The 22,793-nt window shown below is 40.4% G+C and overlaps 1 protein-coding gene across 2 annotated transcripts in view; it reads left to right on the plus strand.

Moving 5' to 3' along the window:
* The window catches only part of MYO16 (myosin XVI), a 637,262-nt gene that overhangs the window by 28,769 nt on the left and 585,700 nt on the right, over positions 1-22,793 (plus strand). The window contains exon 1 of one of the 2 annotated variants that reach the window (XM_084616854.1): positions 17,272-17,309. The exons of the other annotated variant lie outside the window; for it this stretch is intronic. The gene's annotated coding sequence lies outside the window, so the exon portion shown is untranslated. Of the gene's footprint in view, positions 1-17,271; positions 17,310-22,793 lie in introns of those variants that run through there. 2 annotated transcript variants of the gene reach the window in all.

Raw genomic sequence — 22,793 nt, forward strand, 5'->3', positions numbered from 1 at the left:
TTTCCACTGTTAATTTTAGTAGATAGAAATGTTTACATGTTTCTGGCCTTGGTCATGATTTAAGTTCCATATATATATATATATATATATATATATATATATATATATATACATATTATTTGCCAGGGAAACAGCCCATGCAAGTATACAGTAACTTAACAGGACAGTTTTTCCAAGGAAATAGACTGCTCAGAATAGGACATGTTGACTCACAAGTAATTAAATATGTGATATATATATATATTATACAATAAAAGCCTGGTGATAGGTGAACTGATGGACTAGCAGCAAAATTTCCTGAGGAGAAGGGCTTATGTAGTAGTGGGAGATCAGCTGGCTGCCTCCAATTTATGTGAATGAAAGCCATCCCTGCAGACATACATTTGAGAACAGAAGTACTGGACGGTGGCAATCACAATAGAAGGCACAAGTGCCTTGAGTGTGCTGTGACCTTGTGTTCAGACATATGTAGTAACATAGTGGCCAGTGCAAATGGCAGAAATATAGACGGGAAACCCAATGGGAAGTTTGAATGATTTGTCTTTGATTGCCTCTCTTTTGTCATGTCATTAATAGTATTCTGAGGAAACTGAACAATAAATGCTCACTTTGGATTAACATAATGGTTGAGTAGTGCAAAATGTTGATGTCATGATGGAGTTTTGGGGTGCAGAAAGACTTTGCATATCAATATGCTGCTTTACTTGTATGGATAAGGTTACTAATGTTAATGTAGATAGTAGTGATTTAGTGTAAAAGCTGCTGTCATACAGAACTAATCACAAGATCTGCAGAACAGGCAAAATGCTGCATTGTAAAAACGTTTTTAAAAATGCAATCCTTCATATTTTAGGTACAGTTGGTACATTTTTAAGGATCGCTGATATAATGGAAAGTGCATATAAAATATTGCATGGTGGCTCTAGGGCATTCACTATGTTGTTTGAAGCCCTGTGCAGGAAGCCCTACAGCTACCCACTTCACCAAGCAAGTGGAGGCCTCAAGTTCATCATGGTACTGTCCAAACCGTGGGGCTGCTGTGTGTAGGGCTGGTTCCTAGTTATTAGTTAGAGCAGTCTGAGGGCAGCTCTGAAGGCCTTCCAGTTAAATGTGACTGGGAATCAGCATAATGTGGGGAGTTCCAGCCCTATCCCCATTCCCTCTGGCCATGATCCCTATCTCTGTAAGTGGCAAGAGAGTAGCATAGAAACCTGTAAGCAGGCTCAATGACTGTGGAGGATCCCCCATGCACAGAAGTGATCACTCTGGGCCAGAAATCTTTGCCCCATCGTCAGAACCACTTAGCACAGTGGTGCAAAGTGGCTACTGCATGTCAAGATCTGGTCCTGGGTGTTCTACAACTTACTCAGATGTCATCTCTGTTTTGTGCTGTGACATCAATGCAAATATTTAAAGACATTTGTTTTAATATATGCAGAGTCTTTTTTGTATGTGTTAGGTTACCCTGTAGACTATACATTTTTATTCTCTGTTCTTCTTGATATTACTAGGGATCTCACACGGTAATGAGCACCTTAGAAATATTTATCATCATCATCAGTATGGCAAACAGTGCTTGGGAAAAGATAAGCAGTCACCTTGCTTATTCAGCTTTCCATTATATTAAAGAATTCACACCCTTAGGGCTATAGTCTTATCTTCCTATGCAGGACTGTGTATCTTCAAATATCAATGCCTGGATACGAGACTATACCCTTGGGTATGGCACTTAAAACTTAGCACATGTGCCAGTCACGTCCATGCTCATGATGCATTGAGGTATCCAATTCTACAAAACCCAGGTAGCAGTCTGAGCAAGTAGGCTGTGCATTGTTTATTTTACAGTATAACAGACTGTAACAGTGAACAGGGAAATACTTGGTATGTGATATTTTCAAACATTATTTTTACCATACTGTTATTCTGAGTGTTGGCTACCTCAGCTGAGCATACTGAATTTTCAATGCATTGTCATCCAAAATAGCTTATAAATATTTGATGGTGCCTGGGCTGGTAAGGTGGAAGAAATTATTAAAGCACTACATGCTGTCATGTTGTGCCTCCTGTGTAATACGACACCTGTGCTCCTGTCAGATGAAAACTGCTGTATGTAGCAGCATCAGTTCAAATCCTTACTGTAGGGATGCTGCACCAGTGCGAACCAGGGGAAATTGCACCAGGACAAGGCAGTGTTTATATTAGTGCAAAGTGTCTGTATTAGGGCCCGGTCAACACTGGGAAAATAGATTGTGTTAGAAAATGGCTTAATGCAGTGTTAACATGACTTTCCACCTAGTGTAACATAACTTAAAACCTATTACCAAGTCATGGTTGACCCCTAATTTTAAATATGATCTATTTCTGAGTGTAGACTTGCACTAGGGGTTTGTGCGAGTGCAGCTCACATCAGTGGAGCTGTGCTGGTGGCTAAAAATCCCAGTGTAGACAAGGCCTTAGAAAGCAGATTAGTAGGTCCTGGCAGGGAGTCAGACTTTGGCCATCCTGTGGCCAGAGCAAGGGAGTAAAGGATGCATGGTGCCTCTTGACTCTCTTGCACAGTGTGCCATACACAACTTCTTGAAGACAGGGGGAGCCGGTATCTCAGAGCTGCTCCATCCCCCCTCATGCATGAGAAGTGAGAGAGGTCAGGAGAAGGAGGTGGAGTTTGGATTTAATGCCCCTCTTCCCCACCCCCAAATACACCCAGCGGTGTAGTTATGCCAGTAAGCGGAGTGTATAAATTGCAGTGGTATAGACCTGTGGCAGTGTATTATCTTACTAGAGCAGCAGGGAGACCAGGAGGGAATTAACACCAGGATGACAGCTCCAGGGGTAGCTCAACAATGTTTCCTCTTGCTGTGGGCTAGATCACAAACTGTTGATCTTACCCTGTGTTAGAATTTGGTACAGTGTTAAAGAACCCAAGTATCTGATTTCACTTGGAAGTATCCCATGTCATTTGGAAGATGGTTTGTTTTTACCATGCAATGCTGTGCCTTGGCATCCTTAATTATTATTTCCCAATCCGTTTTTTCCCCACCATAAGTATTCGTAGTGGAGTTAACACCAGCCATGGGGATAGTTAGATTTGCGTAGGCATTTGCATTCCAAGATTTGTGGCATGGCCAGAAGTGGGGTATTTTTTTTTGCTCAATTTTTCAAAAAAAATTTGAGAGTGAGGAGAGTGAAAATAACTTTTGCATTTTCTTACTAGCTCCAGCAGCCCCAAAATGTCTGAGCTTGGAAAGCTGGAATTTGGAGAGGAAAACAGCCCTTAGGAAGAAAATGCAATAAGGAACATTGCCTCATTCTCTGCACAGAACCTGCATCCAACAGTGTGCAAGCAGCCTTGCTTCATATCACACTGGATCCTGAAAAAGAAAAGGAGTACTTGTGGCACCTTAGAGACTAACCAATTTATTTGAGCATAAGCTTTTGTGAGCTACAGCTCACTTCATCGGATGCATGACAGTATGCATCCGATGAAGTGAGCTGCAGCTCATGAAAGCCTTTTCTTTTTGCGAATACAGACTAACACGGCTGTTATTCTGGATCCTGAAAGATACCGAGCACTTTCAGCTCCTTGTACTAGGAAGTGATCCTGGTCCATAACTAGGTGCTACAGCAATGTAACTAATAATGGTATTCAGCACCTTGCAGGATTGGGCCCTCACTTTGCACTTTACCCGTATGTGTGTGTAGTCAGTGAGGCAGGACTACTTACAATTTCTTGGCTTGATGCTGCTTTGCAGTAACTGTACACACTTGCCACACTGGAAACATATGGAAAACAATTAAGTTTCCAACATCCATTCTGGGTTTACCTTGGATCTTTGTGTTAAATACTCCAGTAGACTATGATCTCTGGAAGAAACCTAGTTTGATTTTTGTCCTATTAACTTAAAACAATTATTCCTCTTTCACAAATCCTAGCATAAATAGGCTGTGGGCAGAGCTTCTTTAGAAACAGACCTTTCGTTAGCAGGAGCAGAGAAACTTTGCCTTGACCTCTGACTGAAATAAAAAACATCATTGGGTAAAGGTATTACTATGCTTTCACATATTATATCTTTTATAGAGCATCTTGGTAGATCTCAAGTCATAGTTTTAACCTGGAAAAAGAAGTTGAGGACAATGTTGGACTCATTGAAGTCAGTGGTAAAACTCCCATTAATTTCAGCAGCACCAGGATTTCACCTATTGTCTCTCTAATCTCTGAAGATGGTTGGAATACAATTCATAAGATATTTGTTTGATTATCTTACATAATAACCTGACATGAAAACTTCTACAGAACATATCTTTCCCCCAAATCTGATATAGCGTAGGTAATTTATGCTTGAGGGGATATACGACTGGAAATTTTAATCACATGTTTTGACATTGTCCTTTAAGTTTTTCTAGGAACAAGCGTCTTTCATGGTTTCAGATGCTCTGTTTAAGTAATTCTGTGCTTGCATAATTTAAAATTTATGACAATTCCAACTGGACTCAGAATCAGTGTTTTCTTCAGTTCCTGCTTGTTGCCTAACATTTTCTTATCACATTGCAGTGGGAGTCTTGCACATCAGTATATATAGACAATGGCTTGTAAAGGCTATGTAGAACTTCTCCACAATGGGGGAAAAAAAATCAACTATCTACCCAAGATATTTGTCTATGTAGTTACCTTTGTAAACTGTACTGAAATAACAGAATATTTTCCTGAAAACCCAAAGTTCTTCAGTTTCCCCACATTAACATTTCTTATTTGATTTCTAATATTTCTGTTATAATGGAAATACCCATATAAAATTGTAACACATATTCATTCCCTGGAGCCTGTGGACAGTTTATTTGTAAACCTTCATGGTATTTTATTTGGTTTCCTGAATCAATGAAATTAAGATTTGGTTTGTCGAGTTTGGAAAATAATATTAAAATCAGGGTATGGGCTGAACAGGGAAGTTTAGCCAATGAAAAATCATCCACAATCCAATGTCTGATAAGGAGGTTTAGATAATGACCAGCTGAGAGAGTTGCCTTGGTAACCCACTGCCTTCAAATCAAAAGTCTTGTGGATAGTTTTAAAAATGAAAACCAAAAGAAGTTGGATAAATGCTTAGTGTGTAAATTAACATCACCACAATTAAGCAGCCAATAGTAATTGCAGATAAATCAGTCCCCTACTCATCAAATTCCAGCACAAGTTCTTTTGATGCACCAAGTGGCCAGTAAACAACTGCTTCCCTGAAGCTTGTTTCTGCTCCCATTAAAGTCAATGAGGATTTTGTCACTTCACTGGAAGTAGTATTTAGCTCTAATGAAAGAAAAGGTAGAAGCCACATGGGACTGTTAAATAAGAAGCTAGATCATCCCCTTGTCTTCTGTAAATTGAGTGAACCGAGACCTAGTTGATCTGATCCAGAGGCTGGATGCAGAAGGGAGAATTTTCCTTTTCTTTTCTCATATCCTGAAGGAGCCTCCTGTGGTTGCACCACAAGGATCTGCCACTTATGGGGCCTAGCTCAAAGCCATCTTTTGTAGCATATTTATTTCTTCCACTCATGTCTTTGAACACCTGTGGGAATCCTGCATAAGATCAAACTTAATAGTACAGCATTACCTCACAGTGTCCCACATCACGTGGCAAAAGCCCTTCTAAAGGGCAGTTTCAGAGGCAGCTACCATTAGGGAGGCATTGGAAGTTGTAGCAATCTGCATGGAAGTTGGAGGGAGGAACACAGGGTGCAGGTACATGTAACAGCTGCATGACTCCTGGAAAATCCATTCTACTACTCTGTAGGATGGGGCAACAAGAAGCAGTGCAGATATAGGGCTTCCGTGTGGATGTCTCTGACTTCCATAGAAGTCCAGCAACTCAGGGCTTGTCTACATTTGCAGTGATATCTGGAGTATGTGTGGCTACGCCCAGTAGTGAAAGGCTCTGGCAACTCTCTGCTGCTGAAGCCTTTCCATGTGGTGGAGAAAGGTTCTGGCAGCTCACTGCAGCAGGGAAAGACTTCAGCAGGGTGGAGCTGCCCCCCTTCTCTATGTCTGTAGTTATTTATCTCCGCCCCCCCAGTAGTGCTACACAAGTACATATACCACCACCCAGCTCTGAAGGCAGAGCGGAGAGCGGCAGCTGCTGGCCAGGTGCCCAGCTCTGAAGGCAGAGCCACCACCAGCAGCAGAGCAGAAGCAAGGGAGGCCTGGTATGGCATTGCCACCCTTACTTCTCCACTGCTGCTGGTGGTGGCACTGCCCTCAGAGCTGGGCGCTCAGCCAGCAGCCACCACTCTCCTAAAGCTTCTCACACCCTCTGCCCCCCACGCCCGACTCCCCAAATACATGCCCCACAGTTTGAGAACCTCTGGTGTAGAGTATATAGCCTAAGGTTCGGACATGTGTGTACTCTACTGACAAAGGAGGGCATCACTGTCTGCACTGCTATTCAATCTGTGCTAAGGGGCGTGCAGTGTAGGTGCTCTACACTCCGCTGCAAGTGTTGGGGTAGCTTCAGAAGTTAGAGGACTGACTTTTTCACAGGAAAGACACTTCTCTATGCCCTTGCATTGCCTAATTCAGAAGAAACTTCTACACTGGGAACTGCTGCTGCTGTTGTGTAAGGATGTGGAGGGTGGCCTCAGAGGTCAAAAAGGTCATCCTCCTTATTGGAAGGTGCGGCAATGGGTTACAGGGATGAGTGGGGTGTGGTGGTCTGTGGCTAAGAGCAGGGTCTGGTTTCTGCTGTTGGAGTTATGTCAAATATAAATAAAATAATGTAATAAATTAAGAGGGTCTTTTGCCTTAATATAAAGAGCACCATAACTTTCTGAGTGGGAACTCCTCGGAATTTCCTTTCCCTTATCTGAGAGAGTTTGTTAGTTAGAAGGACGGAGATAAGTTACAATTCAAGGTCAACAATAGGTAACAAATACCTTCACTGCATCAGAAAATCTAGAGGAGACAAAGGAAAAGAATAATCCCTTTGTATTAACACCACAGAAATAAGATATGTGAGCTGACAAGTCTCAATCACTGCACAATGGTAGATGTATTGTGTTTCTTGGTCATACACATGTATTGGCTTATCTTTTTGGAGCCTGACGTTTCAGTCAAAATGAATAGTCTGATTCTGTAACTGCTCAGCATGAAGATCTTGCATTTATCAATCTAATCAATTTTAGGTATTTATATGCACCAGCTGAGGCATGGATCAATGAAATCCCACTGTCATAACAAAAATTGTGCTGTGTGATGGATGTTGTGCTGCCATTATAGCACACAGAGATGCAACCAGAGTATTATGAGGGTTTTGTTTGTTTTTAACGTAAGGATGTATCAAACCTTAAGTTATGACAGAGAATAAATGAGGGTGTTGTTTACAGTAGAAATAAATTAGCTGAACAAAGTGTGAATTAATAAACAATTCATACATTGTCTCTTTTCTGAAAAATATTTATGTATATTCACTTTGTGGTGAGGGTGATAAGTTTTGAAGCAGGGAATTACATTGCATTAATTTGACTGCTTGAGACTTTTATCAGCCCCTCAGATCACTAAATTTCTCCTTCATGTTTCATTATTAATTCCTAGAGAGTGTTCATTATTCACTTTGTGTAGTTTGACAGCATTCTGGTTGCACAGTCTTTCAGCTTTGGCTGCCTAACTATATAAGCTATAAGAAGGAATTGTATAACAGAAGTAGCAATGTGTACATTTCCTGAAAGTGATTTTAAAGAAAATTATGCTATCAAAATACATTAAAAATAAAATGTAAAGCATTTCCAAAACACAAACAATAAACACATTTTTCTTTCATAAATGACTAAATGTGTTTTCTGGGATAAAATTGAATGAATTAATAGGAAAAAATAAAGGTCTGGATTCTTCCACCCTTACTCATATTGGGTATTTCATTCACAAGTAAACCCATTGCCTTCAAGGGGATTACTCACAGACTAAGATGCACTTCGTGTGACAGGCTGGTAGATGAGTGGGGGGCGGTGGGGGGTGGAGAGGAGGGGTTGCTTGCTCTCAGTTGCACACTCTGCCCATAGATCTCAGATGAAACCACTGTCAGTAAGTAGTCTTTTCATTCTAGTAAAATATAAATTGTTGTGCAGTGGAGTATACAGATAAAATTATTCTGATGTAATGTTGTAGCACCTGATCCTGGAAATTGCTGAGCTTCTACACAGAGATGCTGAGAACCTTTCAACCCATCGGGGTTAATGGCAGCTGAGATGCTGTGTATCTCCAAGAGGACAATCAAAGCCCTGCAGCATAGGACCCATAATCCCCTATTTTTCAAATCATGTGACTTCAGCAAGTTGTGCTATAGCAAAGTTAACATTGACATTTTGGACTTAGCAAGGTAATAGTTCTGTCAAATCCAAAGCACAAATCAAAATGGGTATTGTTGTATTTGATAATTGACAGTATTAAGTAGGCCTCTTTGCTAGATTTACAAAGAATGAAGCTGTAGGGAAACCAGTGATAATACACGCCAAAGATCCTATTTCTTTTATGTTTCATTGTGTTTTTGAATCCTCTGTACAAATGCTTTTAGAGAAAATTATGCCTGATAATGGTAGTTATTCTTCATGGATGTTTTCATAGTTGTTATAGCAACTAATAATTCTTCTGTGTTTATTTAGACTGTGGTAGATTCTAAATATACTCAGCTAATCATTCATGTCAAATTTAAACAGTTTAGGATACACACTTCTCAGAATTACTTTTCATTTATTATTTCCAGATATACACAGCTATGAAATTGTTTTATTTAGATAAAATACTCACTCTTCTTTTCAAAATGTATTTTACATTATCAGTTGCTAAACATAAATGTTACTACTAAAAGGTTTCAGAGTAGCAATCGTGTTAGTCTGTATCCACAAAAAGGACAGGAGTACTTGTGGCACCTTAGACACTAACAAATTTATTAGAGCAAAGGGTTTTGGGGACAAACGTGTTTTCTCTTTGTGATTTGTTAACAGCATTAACATCTAAATACAAACAAAACTGTGAAAGCAAACTAAATAGAGTTTGATCATGAAAACACTTAAACTTTACATGTGTCAATTTCCAGAACATGATTACAGTAATTTGAAATATAAGAATAAACATTATGCAACAGACCTGAAATCAGCAGTATATTTGCATAATAACGCTAAACATATGCATCTAAATTTGCAGGATTGGACCCCTCAAAGTATTTATTTTTCAAATCATATCCTAACACATGTATGGTTAAAACATGCATTAAAACTAGTTACGTGATGGTTATTTTGATCCTCCTAATCTTAGAGAGTTGAGGATGCTGCACTCCTGGCAGATGTTCAACATTTTGCTGGATTGAGCCCATAGGAAGATGTGCTAAAAATAATAAATCTGTCGCATTCCCTAATACTCTTATTTTATATGTTGATATTTCATTACGGAGGGTCAATTCTGATTACATTGTTTATTTTTGTGCTTCAATATGTATGAAATTTCAGCAAGGGGTTATGCTTGCCGAGAGAGACTGCAATTTTCCAAAAAAACATTTTTGTTAGGAACTAAAAAGGACCAGATTGTGCAGTGATACTCATAGGTAGATAATCACAAACAAATATCTGTTTGCCATCAGAGACAGTAACATTAGTTGATCTCAATGAACACAGAGTGCAATCAATCAAAATAACAGCTACATCATGTTAATACATTCCAGGCCTAAATTAGCATCTCTATGGAAATCAGAGCCTTTATGATTGCCTTTGTTGGCTAAGAACTGACTTGAGTTCCCTCTCTTTCTTCTTTCAGAGATTTCCTGATATTGACCTGATTACTTACATTATCATCAGTTTTCTTACTGTCAGATTATTTTGTCTGTCTGAATTACTCATCCTTCTCACGCTAATTTCCTGTTGTTGCAATAGCACCAGCTAGTGAGAGCATAGCTCATAAAATAGTGGCTGATTTTTGGCTGGCATATTCTTGTCAACTCTAGTATGTGTTTTAGAAGTTGTGGTGAGAAGTTGGAAAGTATTAGCAGGGAGTCAAAACTCAGCATATACAAAACAGACCTGAGACTCATGTCTGTATCTTGAAAAATGATCCATAAGCAAAGCTGCATTTCTGCTGGGAGGATACATGCCTCAGAAAGTTACCTGTTGTAGTGGTTTGAAAGGTAATATATCCACTACTGCTAGCTTTAGATAAAAAAAGCTCTCATGCTGTTCTCATGCTGTCCCAGTGATATAAACTATCAAATAAAAAACATTAAAGCCACGCATGTTATTTTGCCTAGCCTATTTTAATTAATATTTGTTTGGGCTCTTGAAACTTTAAATTAATAGAGTAGTCTGATAAATAACTCTAAAAAATGGCTTTTTCCCCAGAAATAATACAACAACTTCATGGTACCTTTTTTAAAGACTGGCATAAAATAAAGTCTGTGTGTGTTTGGGGTATGTTTGTGTGCCCATAACTTAGCTTCTCAGGGACCCCGGACAATTGCCCTGCTTGATGCCCCCTAATACCAGCCTTGTGTGCTAGAGAGAAACTGCCCTTCTCCCTTCCCCCGCAACCCTCCTGCCCTAGAGAGGAAGAAGCTTGTAATAAACCCACATCAAAAAAAATCTTTCTTCCATGGAAGCAGAAACTGTGCACACAGAAACAAGTACTCAAAAGTTTGAAAAATAAGAGCTTGTCTGCACAGTCTCAGTGCACATAAGCCGCAGGGTAAATCTACAGTCTTCTGGCCTGCCATGCACAAACTGTGGGCCCTGTTCCTGCTATATAGTGTGTCAGAGCGCACCATGGAACTCTGCACATGGAAGCAGGGTCCACATGGGTAGTTAGTGTGCAGCAGGTTAGTGCACTGCTGATTTACACCTGGCTTGCCGTGCACTATCAGACCATGTAGACAAGTCCTAAGGAAAATCATTGGAGCTCTGCACAAGCTCAAGGACTGTACTAGCAGATCCAATTACAAGACTGAAGCTTTGAAGTATAGCAACAGTATTCATGCTTCTGGAGTCCATGCTGCTGAAGTAGACCTGTGTCAATTCTGGACAGGATGAGACCCTTAAAGAGACTGTTGAATCACACTCACACCTATTTCCTTTGCTTAATCTTCCTTATTAGCATTTTGCCTTCTAATTAGTTCTTCTTGGATTGAGTCAATAAGCATTTTAGCTGTCATCCACACTGAAGACCTTAGGCACAGAAGGGGAGGTGAACAGTAGAGTTTTAGTGTTCGTCTGATGAAGATTCAGAAATAATACCACTGTTGTAATCTGGATTCCATTCCTGTTCTTTTTTGCATGTTCTTTATCTCTTTCACAGGATTATTTAACAGTGTTCATGAACAACTCAAATTTCTCTTTGTTCTGAGAATGTTAAAAACAAATTGCTGTATATGGAGATATCAAGTGCTGGAATCCTTTTATCAATTTCCTTTCCTCTCCACCACCGTATATCTATAAAATCCAAGAATCACTGACTATTTGGATATGGGCCTGATGTGGTACATGGAGATCTACCATTTGACTCTTGTCTGCACCCCCTTGGAGGAAGATAGGGGATTGCAGTCTGCGTTAGCCACACTTCCATGCCAATGATAAGGACAAGTACAATCTCCTGACAAGTTAATGCCACTCTTCTGCTTTTCACTGCTTGTGTGTTCCTACATTACAATGGTTCTTTGAGGTTGAACAGGGTCTGTCATCATGAACATTCATTTTAAATTAGGTGCATTCCCATCAGCTATCATCACTTTAGGCAGGGCTGTCAGATTAGGCAAAATATGGTCATTTAGGCAACACTTTTAAAGTTGTTAATTTTGGAAGGAGAAATAAATGAGTATGAATTGAAAACGAAATTTGTTCTGTGAGAGATTTAATATATTGCAAACTGTATGGCAGGAAGCCTGTATTGTAACTTTAGCTGAAAGGAAACAAATCACTTCACTGCTTGCAGTAGCATTGTGCTTAATAGTGCTGATTCATTAGGGTTTCTGTTTTTTGTTTTCAAAGACTATTTATTTAGAAGTTTTAACAAGTTTACAAATCCTTGCCATTTAAGTATCAGAAACAAAATAATCATTACAACAGTTACCTTTTGTTTAAGGAGATATTATATAGGAATGTAGTCATCAGTTCTTTCTATAACAGGCTATTACCATGTTCCATAGTGAGCATCATTACACCACCTGTCATTTCTAATGATTTTATTAAATTGCGTGAAATCCTTATATGCACACATTTAACATTTAGGGGGAGGGATAGCTCAATGGTTTGAGCATTGGCTTGCTAACCCCAGGGTTGTGAGTTCAATCCTTGCGGGGGCCATTCAATCCTTGAGGGGGCCAGGTGAATGTACTTTGTCCGAGTACTGAATGAAGGGTAACCAAATATCTAAGTATCTATCTGTCCTCTATTTTGCTGAGTACGTATTTGGTGCATTATTTTTTCCATAACCACAGCCTCCCATATTTTTTGAACCATTCCTCAATGGTTGGGCTTTTTCTCTTTTTCCAGTGAGAGGCTACCAATAGCTGAGCAGCTACTAGCAGATGAGAGATTAATTCGTCATTTTCTTGTGCGAGCATTTCCACTAAAAAATCCCAGGAGGATTAGCAAAGGGCCATTTTGGTAATAAATATCCAACAATTTGTGATGTTTGGTTACAAATTATATGAAAATACTGGAATGACTGACATGTCTACCAATATGCATGAAATCTACTTTTTCACCACAAGTTCTCCAACATTTTAAGTCAGTCAGTCTCTCTCCCTCCCTCTCTAAAAAGGGGTGCCAAATTCAAAGAAAGAAACAGCACTAGAATTCGGCAGTAAAGCTGAGTGAAGTATTTTTCAGTTCAGTGGCCAAACTGAAAAAAATCTGGAAGAAAAAAAAACATTTTGGATTAACCCAAAACAGATTTTTTTCAGTATTTCTCATTGAAATGAAAACAAACAAAACATTTAATTTGACCCAGAGTGAAATGTTTTGTGACCTGATGTGAAATTTCAGTTTTTTAATTTTATTTTGGATTTCCCCCAGTTTTTTTAACTAAAAAAATACATTTTGGAATGAAACATAATTTCAAAATGAAAAGTCAAAACGTTTCAATTCAAAAATTTCAGAACCAAATGTTTCAAGTTTTTCTTTTCTTTTGGCCAGAACTATTATCCGAATTTGACCCAATTTTGTGTATAGTTTTGATCTGCCCAAAAGTGCATTTTTGGGCAAATAAAGTATTTGTCCAAACATTTTGCCCAGCTCTACTGATGAATTTGTGCCCAAGTACTCAGTCAACACAAGAATTCAGGAGTCCCTGGTTCCCAAGGCCAGGTACAGACCACACGAATGCATTGTCCCACTTGCCTAGTGGGAGCAAACGTAGGATAACTAGTGCACACTAGTGGTTGCTTGCATTTTTGACACCCTGTTGATTAGAATTGATCCACGCAGGGTTCAAGGAAGTGGCAATTGAAACGGCGAACTGCGGCCACTGGGAGCTGCAGGGGGCCATGCCTGCAGATGGTCAACCTCGACAAAATCATAGAATCATAGAATATCAGGTTTGGAAGGGACCCCAAAAGGTCATCTAGTCCAACCCCCTGCTCAAAGCAGGACCAATTCCCAGTTAAATCATCCCAGCCAGGGCTTTGTCAAGCCTGACCTTAAAAACCTCTAAGGAAGGAGATTCTACCACCTCCCTAGGTAACGCATTCCAGTGTTTCACCACCCTCTTAGTGAAAAAGTTTTTCCTAATATCCAATCTAAACCTCCCCCACTGCAACTTGAGACCATTACTCCTCGTTCTGTCATCTGCTACCATTGAGAACAGTCTAGAGCCATCCTCTTTGGAACCCCCTTTCAGGTAGTTGAAAGCAGCTATCAAATCCCCCCTCATTCTTCTCTTCTGCAGGCTAAACAATCCCAGCTCCCTCAGCCTCTCCTCATAACTCATGTGTTCCAGTCCCCTAATCATTTTTGTTGCCCTTCGCTGGACTCTCTCCAATTTATCCACATCCTTCTTGAAGTGTGGGGCCCAAAACTGGACACAGTACTCCAGATGAAGCCTCACCAATGTCGAATAGAGGGGAACGATCACGTCCCTCGATCTGCTCGCTATGCCCCTACTTATACATCCCAAAATGCCATTGGCCTTCTTGGCAACAAGGGCACACTGCTGACTCATATCCAGCTTCTCGTCCACTGTCACCCCTAGGTCCTTTTCCGCAGAACTGCTGCCTAGCCATTCGGTCCCTAGTCTGTAGCTGTGCATTGGGTTCTTCCGTCCTAAGTGCAGGACCCTGCACTTATCCTTATTGAACCTCATCAGATTTCTTTTGGCCTAATCCTCCAATTTGTTTAGGTCCTTCTGTATCCTATCCCTCCCCTCCAGCGTATCTACCACTCCTCCCAGTTTAGTATCATCCGCAAATTTGCTGAGAGTGCAATCCACACCATCCTCCAGATCATTTATGAAGATATTGAACAAAACTGGCCCCAGGACCGACCCTTGGGGTACTCCACTTGATACCGGCTGCCAACTAGATATGGAGCCATTGATCACTACCCGTTGAGCCCAACAATCTAGCCAGCTTTCTACCCACCTTGTAGTGCATTCATCCAGCCCATACTTCCTTAACTTGCTGACAAGAATACTGTGGGAGACCGTGTCAAAAGCTTTGCTAAAGTCAAGAAACAATACATCCACTGCTTTCCCTTCATCCACAGAACCAGTAATCTCATCATAAAAGGCGATTAGATTAGTCAGGCATGACCTTCCCTTGGTGAATCCATGCTGGCTGTTCCTGATCACTTTCTTCTCATGCAAGTGCTTCAGGATTGATTCTTTGAGGACCTGCCCCATGATTTTTCCAGGGACTGAAGTGAGGCTGACTGGCCTGTAGTTCCCAGGATCCTCCTTCTTCCCTTTTTTAAAGATTGGCACTACATTAGCCAAGTGTCTCGAGGCCCGCAATCAGATTACCCTGATGGACCGCATGTGGACTGCAGGCAGCAGGTTGCCCACCGCTGCTCTAGTGCCCTTTCTTCACTAAATGTTTCTGTTGTAGCTATCATCTGTGAGGCTGCACTGGAAGGAAACAGGGATTTACTAGAGCAGTAGTTCTCAAACTTTTGTACTGGTGACCCCTTTCACATAGCATGCCTCTGAGTGTGACCCCCCTTATAAATTAAAAAACACTTTTTTGTATATTTAATACCATTAGAAATGCGGGAGGCAAAGCAGGGTTTGGGGTGGAGGCTGGCAGCTCGCGACCCCCCATGTAATAACCTTGCAACCCCCTGAGGGGACCCCCCGTTTGAGAATCCCTGTCCGAGAGGCAGTAGATATAGATCTTGTGTGTCTGATGGGCAGTGGATTCATCAGCTGAAGCAGCTTTTACTGAGATTTGGGCATGGGGGGTGGGAAAGCTATAGTTTAGATAAACTACAAAGAAAAATGCAGTTTTCTGCTCCACTGGTAAAGCACATTCAAGCTTTTTGTTTCCAGTCTGTGCGGTTACGTTTTGATGATACATCTTAGAACACAGAAACCTAATCACTTAGGGTTGCCAACAGTCTCTTATTACAAGGGATGTCCTTTATTTTTTCATCTCTGTACAGCAAGATTGGGAGTTGCTGAGTGCTGCAAAAAGCAGCAAGAAATACCCCTGGAGAATGTAGGTTGTTACTTCTTATTACTACTACTACTAAATAGTATCTAGAGAAAGGGTGAGGCGGGGGTGCTAAGAAAACAGTCCCTTATTTTTGAAATACAATGTTGGCAACCCTAATTTCTGTGACCGTAACTTGAATTTCAATTGAGACAGTATTGTTATCCCACAGATGCAATCCTACACTTAGCCTGAGGCAAACAATAGTATTTAACAACCGTGTTTAAGCAGGGCTTAAACATGGTTGAGACTGCAAAAGTTGTAAGTTGGTTTGGATGGGCAGTATAGACTGTTACTGGAATTAAAGATGTATTTTTAGCCCCCAGGAGGCATTGGCCTCTATTCTTCACTTATATATTTACACATGGCTTCTATTCACTTCAGTGGGAGTTGCACAGGTGGATCTGAGGGAAAAACTGAGTCTTTAGGTCTTTTAGAAACAAACTAGCTGGCCAAATTCTCTTATGTAACCTAGTTCAAATACAACTATGCTTAAACTTTGTGTAAATGTATTTGTGTAACATGTTAGCTTGGCTTGTGCAGATAGGCACTCTGTCAGTGAGACGTTTTCAACACCCACTCATGCTAGTGCGCTGGTCCGGATCTGAATCTGGGGATGCCCTGATTTGCATATTAATGATGTGATAGACTTTGTGGTAGCCTTAAGGTCCCGTGTTTGTGCTGCAGCAAAGAGTGTTTTGGTCCAGATATTTGTTTTATTTAGGGCTGGATTCAGCAAATTGCACACAGCTCATAAGCAGGGGTAGTGAAGTGTCACATTGCTCTTGTGTAGCCAGGAAGACAGAATCCTCTCTGAGCATCCCCTGGCCCCCCCTCCCTTAACACAGGAATAGCTCACCCCTGCTACTCCCCTTCAGGGGATGTAGCATATCACCCCCTCATCATGACAGGCCAGTCATTTTCTGCCCAGTCTACAGGAAGGCACAAAGGGAGTAGTCTCTGCACTCCCTTGAGCACAGGGACTACAAATATGTCTGGCCCTTCTGCAAGCCACACAAAGTTGGGTGGAATGGCTCCTTAATTCACACACACCCAAGCAAACAAGTGCCAGCCACAATCTGACCCTTATTTATTTTTTTTTCATGGGACAGCAATATAAAAACGTATAGAAGCCATGAAATTTGCAAGGGGGCAGAGTTGAGAGATGGAGTGGTTGTGTGTATTTTGTTTTTTCCAGTTATTTGAAAATGGTCAAGTGAGTTAGTTTCAAATTCACACACAATGTACCCCTGGCTTTAAATCTCCTATGGTAAATTTGATGTAAGTGCTGATGTTTCTAATTGAGCTATAACTAGTGGAAAATTGACTGCTGTAAAAGTCATAATGAAAGACCCTTAACTACAGAGTTACAAATGGTGATGCTAAAATAGTGGTTAATAGCAGGAAACAGAAATCAATATATATATAAAAATATTATGCTGCATGTACACCAGACAGCTGTTCACCATACACTTGGAGGTGAATAGAATAGCTTGGCTAACATGTTACCATGTTGCGGAGTTGCTATGGCAATATCAAACCAATGAATAAACCACATCAGAGACAGGGAGGTGAGTAAGTGTGAAATTGATTCAGTTGAACACAGGACTAGGTGGGAGCCAAATTTGTCAGGATAATATTTCTGGTAGGAAATTGTATTTCTTTGTGCATTGTTTCTTACTTTCAAGATCTTACTAGAAAGATTTCTTTAAATTAAATGCATTTGAGTTAAATAGCACCGGAGGTAATTTTTCCCCCCTCAGTATAAACACTGTATATTCTTCAACTGTCATTGATTGTATATTTCAACATATGTAAGGCATTTAAGAAATGTAAATATACAGTAATGAACATATTCAAATGTATCATTTCAAGGCAATACTTTCTATGTAGATCTTTGAAAGAAATCTAGTTTACTATGATTTGTTATTAATATAAAATCTATGTGGAATAAAGTAACTAGACAATAAGTTGTGAAATAGGAGCCTTATTCTGCCATCAGCTGCAAGCTAATATTTGCAAAAGTTGTATTTGAAGACATGTTTTTGAATACCAGTCTTAAACTTGATGATTACTACTAAATTGGAATGTGCAGTGACATCACAAAGATTTCCCAAGTACAGGTCCTGTTTTTAAAAACAGGTTTATATTTAGAACACACTGATGTAAGGAAAGGCAAATCTCTCTTTATACATTGATCATCCTGAGGTTGAATGTGCTTCAGTGCAATATGCTGTGATCTTTGTGTGAGTGATAGTATCACATTTCAGGACAGGATCTGTCTCTTTTAAAATTATTTTTAAAATATCCTGTGAAAAGAATGATTAAAATGTCACACATAAGATATACTGCCAGTAGGACATTTCTGTTAAGTATGGAAAAGGAAATAAATAGCATACAAGCAGCCTTTTGATTAGGATTTCCTTTTTCTAATTTATCTTAATTCAATTGGAACATCAAATGGTGATAAAGACTGTTAGTTTTGGGGAAAGTGTTGTTGCAAATGAACTGCAAGGACAGCATTTCTGTTTGAAGAGAACTCTTTATTATTTTCAAGTTGAATATTATTTGCTTGTATAAAGGATAATGGAATCTGTTTTAGAACATATTTGTTTGGCTATCCGTTCTAGTTGTGGGTGGGAAGGCTGTTTGTAAATGGTTCAGTGCTTTAATTTGCCATCTTGCTTGGAATAAGCTGATACTGTGGATGTGCTTTGCTGTCTTTTTTCTTTTTCATTGCCATTGTGTATTTTGTGTACCCAATGGTTTTACTGAAAATGTCATCAAGAAGAAAATACATTTGTAGAATACTAAAACGAAATGAGGTATCATTGAATTACATTTTAAAAATGATTTAAAATTTGGTATGGTCTTATCAAGTACAACCAATAAGCTGAGGACTAAATCAGTTTGTCTAAAGTACTAGCATGTTATATATCCAGCTTATAAAGAAGCCAGCTGTGCTAGTGATCTCAGAGATGTTGGAACAATTTTTATAGTGGGGGTGCTGACAGCCATTGAACCAAACTGCAAACCCTGTATATGATGGAAATCAGTTCAAGTCAGGGGGTGCTGCAGCACCCCCCACACTCCTAATTCCAGCACCTATGAGTGTTTTGGTTCCCTACTTAGTTCAACTCACAAAACAGAATAACACAATTTGTGTTAGAACAGAAACCAATATTTGCTTGCTTTTACTCCCTTAGGATAGGTTTTAGAGAGCAACATTTGCCAGATTACTGGCAAATAAAACATGCTCGGTCAGAAAGTTATCGTGGGATGGTACCATGAGTCCAACTAACAGAAACAGAGTCTAGATTTTCTCTTTACTCTTATTTTAAATGATGTTATTTTGCAGGTTTCTTTGGGGGCAGGGATTTGAGTAAGAATAAAACCTTCCTACAACTTCTGTCAAAATAACATTCTTAAAAATCTTCTAATCAGAAATTTTCCTAAGTCCCTTTGCAAGAGTGGCACTCAGATATAGTGAAATATTTCCAAACTGTTGAAAAGATATTTCCAAAGATGTTGAAAAGCAGCTGCATTTCTGGAGATTGAGTGTTTGTTTTAAATTTGAATAGAGTCCAAAAAATGAGTTACCGGTAATTCACCATGATAACTCAAGGTTAAACAGGTATGAAAAGAAATATTTTAAGCCAGAATGTAGTTTGTGCTACACTCTTTACACCATGCATATATGAAAGTTTGGCTCTCTTTATTTGTCATTGTGGTAATTTCAACCCTAGACAACATTTATTAATCACAGTATTGAGGAGTCAATCCTAAACCCAACTGGGCACCCTGAATCACCAAATCCTGCATGGGGAAGGGAGAAAGAGCAGCTGCAACCAGAATGCTACTTCCCCATCCACACGAATAAGCTTGGAGTGGGTAAAGGAGTCAGTAGAGACTTTGCTCAAGCACCACCAGACTGGCCCCCACAAAAGAATCTGCATTAGTAAAAGGGCTGGCACAGATTAATTTTCTCCTGGAGCAAGGGAGAAGCAGGAACCAGATTGGGTATGTCTACACTGGAGCTGGGAGTGAGCCTCTCAGCCCACGTAGACAGACTCATGCTAGCATGCTACAGATAACTAGCCATTAGAAGAAAAAAATCTTCTTCCTATAAACTGGGCAAATTTGTTATGGAATTAATGATACACAACGAACATGGAACTTCACTTTGTGACTTGTGCAGAGCCACTTTTCAGAATAGAATATTACTTTAAAGCAGAAGTCATATATAGTTGGGGGGAATGGTGCTCTCCCAAGGTCCATCACACTACTCACATTCCATCCACTCCTGATGTCAAAATGAGATGCCTCACAACAGATTTCTGGCACCCAGAAGGCATTTGAGGTATTTAGGACTGGAAGAAGAGGTGGTATCTCTTCTCCCCCGCTTTGGGCAATGCAGGACTTAATTACACCCCAGCCACTCTTGAAAGCATCTGCTCACCAGCACCCTGCCCCAATATCTGCCACTTTATCCAGATATGATTGCTAAAGATATTAGCTTGATGTTCTTCTAAAATAATTAGCAGTGGAATAGATATCACTGTTTCCATTACCATTATGAGTCAGAGTTAACATCCAGTTGAGCTAAATGGGAACCATTCACACTTCTTTTGGTGCAATTTTTCAGACTCAGATAAACGTGTACATCAATGAGTTTGGTTTACATTATGAAGATTTTCTTTACTATTATTATTATTCTGGCAGTGCCTAGAAATACTGGATAAGATTAGGGTGCAATTGTATTAGGAACCATAGACATACATACTCAGACAGTCCCTTCCCCAAAGAGTTTACCATGTAACTAGAAAAGACAGATAAAGGGTAGGTGGGGGGCAGTAGTCAGTTGGATAATTACTTTGAATCAGACTATGCCAGTTGATCGTTCAACCAGCATCTTTGTTTTTGTTGCCTAGCAACTGCTGAACGTGAACATAAAACAAAATTATAATAGGAGAATGTTCTGCGGTACCTCTGCTCACTGCTAGGTGGCATCCTCTCCTTGCTGCATCTGGGGATTAGCTCTGCCAGCCTGACGGCCTCTTCCCACAGTTCCTCAGCGCATCATCTCACTCTCTTGGTTTGCAGCCCCCTTCTTACTCCTTAGGAGCTGCTGCGCCTCATCATCATGGCTTAGCTTTCCAACCAAGTCATAAAAGAGTCCTCTCCTTCTGGGTATGATCAAAGTCCTCCACAGCATCCCAGGCAGTCCTTAAATCCACTGCCCTGGACAAGTAATTCTCCTCTGTGACTGGGACGAACAGTGCTGGACAATCTTGAAGATCACTGACCAGTTTGTGCCACTCCTTCATTGGCTTCAAGGTGAACACAGGCCACGCTCTACTCTGGGTTCCACTCCAGGGCCTTACCTCCAGCAGTGAAGGTCTGGGTAACCACAAACCTTCCTGGTACTCCCTGGGATTACTTCCTACCTTGCCTATCCTAGGCTCTCATTCTCCATCCTTCTAGCCAAACCCCTTTCCTCTGTGCTGCTAAACAAACCTTCCTCTTGGGTCAAATCTCCTTCTCTTCCTTGTCCCAGGGGAGTGACTGCAGCTCTCCTCCCTACAGCCCATTTTCTGCTACCAGCTCCCTGGCTTTATAGGAGCCCTTCCTGTTCCTGCACAGGTGAGCTTGCTTTAATTAGGGTTCTTCTCTCAGCCTAAATATCCCCCAGCTTGCAGTCTGTGTTAACCCCTTCTGAGTGAGTGTGCACAAATACGCAGTGCTAAAAGAAAAGTGTGTGACAACCGTGTTGTCAACTCTCAATTATATCACAAGTCCCCCAGCTCACAGCTGCTTCTCCCTCCCCCCCAGCTGTCAGGAAGGTGCCAGCCAAACTGTCAATCTGCAGTGGGTTCACAGTTGTGAGCCCCCTCCTGCCCCCAGCACTGACAGCCCAGCTGTGAGCTGGGGTGGGGATAAATTTCACAGCAGGGAGCCTACCAGCAGTGAACTTGATATTCTTGTCAGTTTCATGGCTGCTATTATTTCACATTTCAGCTCCGGCTCCAGCTGTCAGTCCACAGGGGGCTCATAGCTGGAGCCCCCAGCTCCAGCGGAAGCAGAATTGTAGTGTAGACACTGACATGATTAGGTCAATTTAAGCTGCCATACATTGACTTAACTCTGTAGTGTAGACCAAGTCTTTGAATCACATCCACTCTTTCAAAGCTATTTATAGCCTGAGCTTGCAGCATTCAAGTCAATCGGAGTTTTGCCAATGACTTCAGTGCAGGATCAAAACCTTACAACAGATGTAATGTATTAGCACTGTATACTGTGGTCCTTCCTGATCTTGTAAATCAGGATTAACTGTGCCAGAACTCCTAAAGAACCTCTAGGTATGTCAGGAACTGGTGTTGATCCTTCTGTAGGTTGTAGTCTAAGCTTTTAGAGTTTGCTCTAAATCAGTGGCCCAGCATGGTATTAGAGGACCTTTTGTTCTCTTTTGAATCATACATAAAAGAGAGATCTTGCCAGTTTGTTTTAGTTAAAATTATGGTGGTGCTTTTTGTAACAGTAGGAGTTTTAACCATGCTGTCCTGGGCAAATCTCAACTCATGTAATTACATTCTTCCTAATTGCTTTCCCCATACTTTTTCAGTTGGCTACAACAGATTGCACTTGTTGTTCTACTGTTATGTAGTGTTGTTCTGTGGTATTAAGCACTTGTTATGTTCTACTTCATTGGTTGGGTGAAGTGATTAAACTTGCCTCTCTGGGAGTTGCAGGACTTAAATACTTGTAGCCAAATTTTGTGGTCCTCTATTGAACAAAATGCCCATTGAGAGCACCACATAATTCAGGTCCACAGATAATTTGCAAAGCATTTTGAGATCATGGGATGAAAGATGCCATAGAACTGTATTACATTTATTTATTGATATTGGAACTCAGTCTAGACAAATTAGCAGGGATGGGATAAAATCCTATTTTAACTCTTAAGGAAAACAAGGAAAATAAGGCTAAAGGCAATTTGTGTAACCGGGGTTTGAAGAAGTATTTACTCTTCATTTGTAAAAAATGTCAGGCATATTTTAAGAAGAGCTCATTTGATGTACAATACATGTTTACCTCTGTGTTAGTAGAACACAGAGCATGCAGATAGTGG

The sequence above is a fragment of the Lepidochelys olivacea genome, assembly GCF_965140295.1.
Source record: "Lepidochelys olivacea isolate rLepOli2 genome assembly, chromosome: 1".
NCBI classification, from domain to species: Eukaryota; Metazoa; Chordata; order Testudines; family Cheloniidae; genus Lepidochelys; species Lepidochelys olivacea.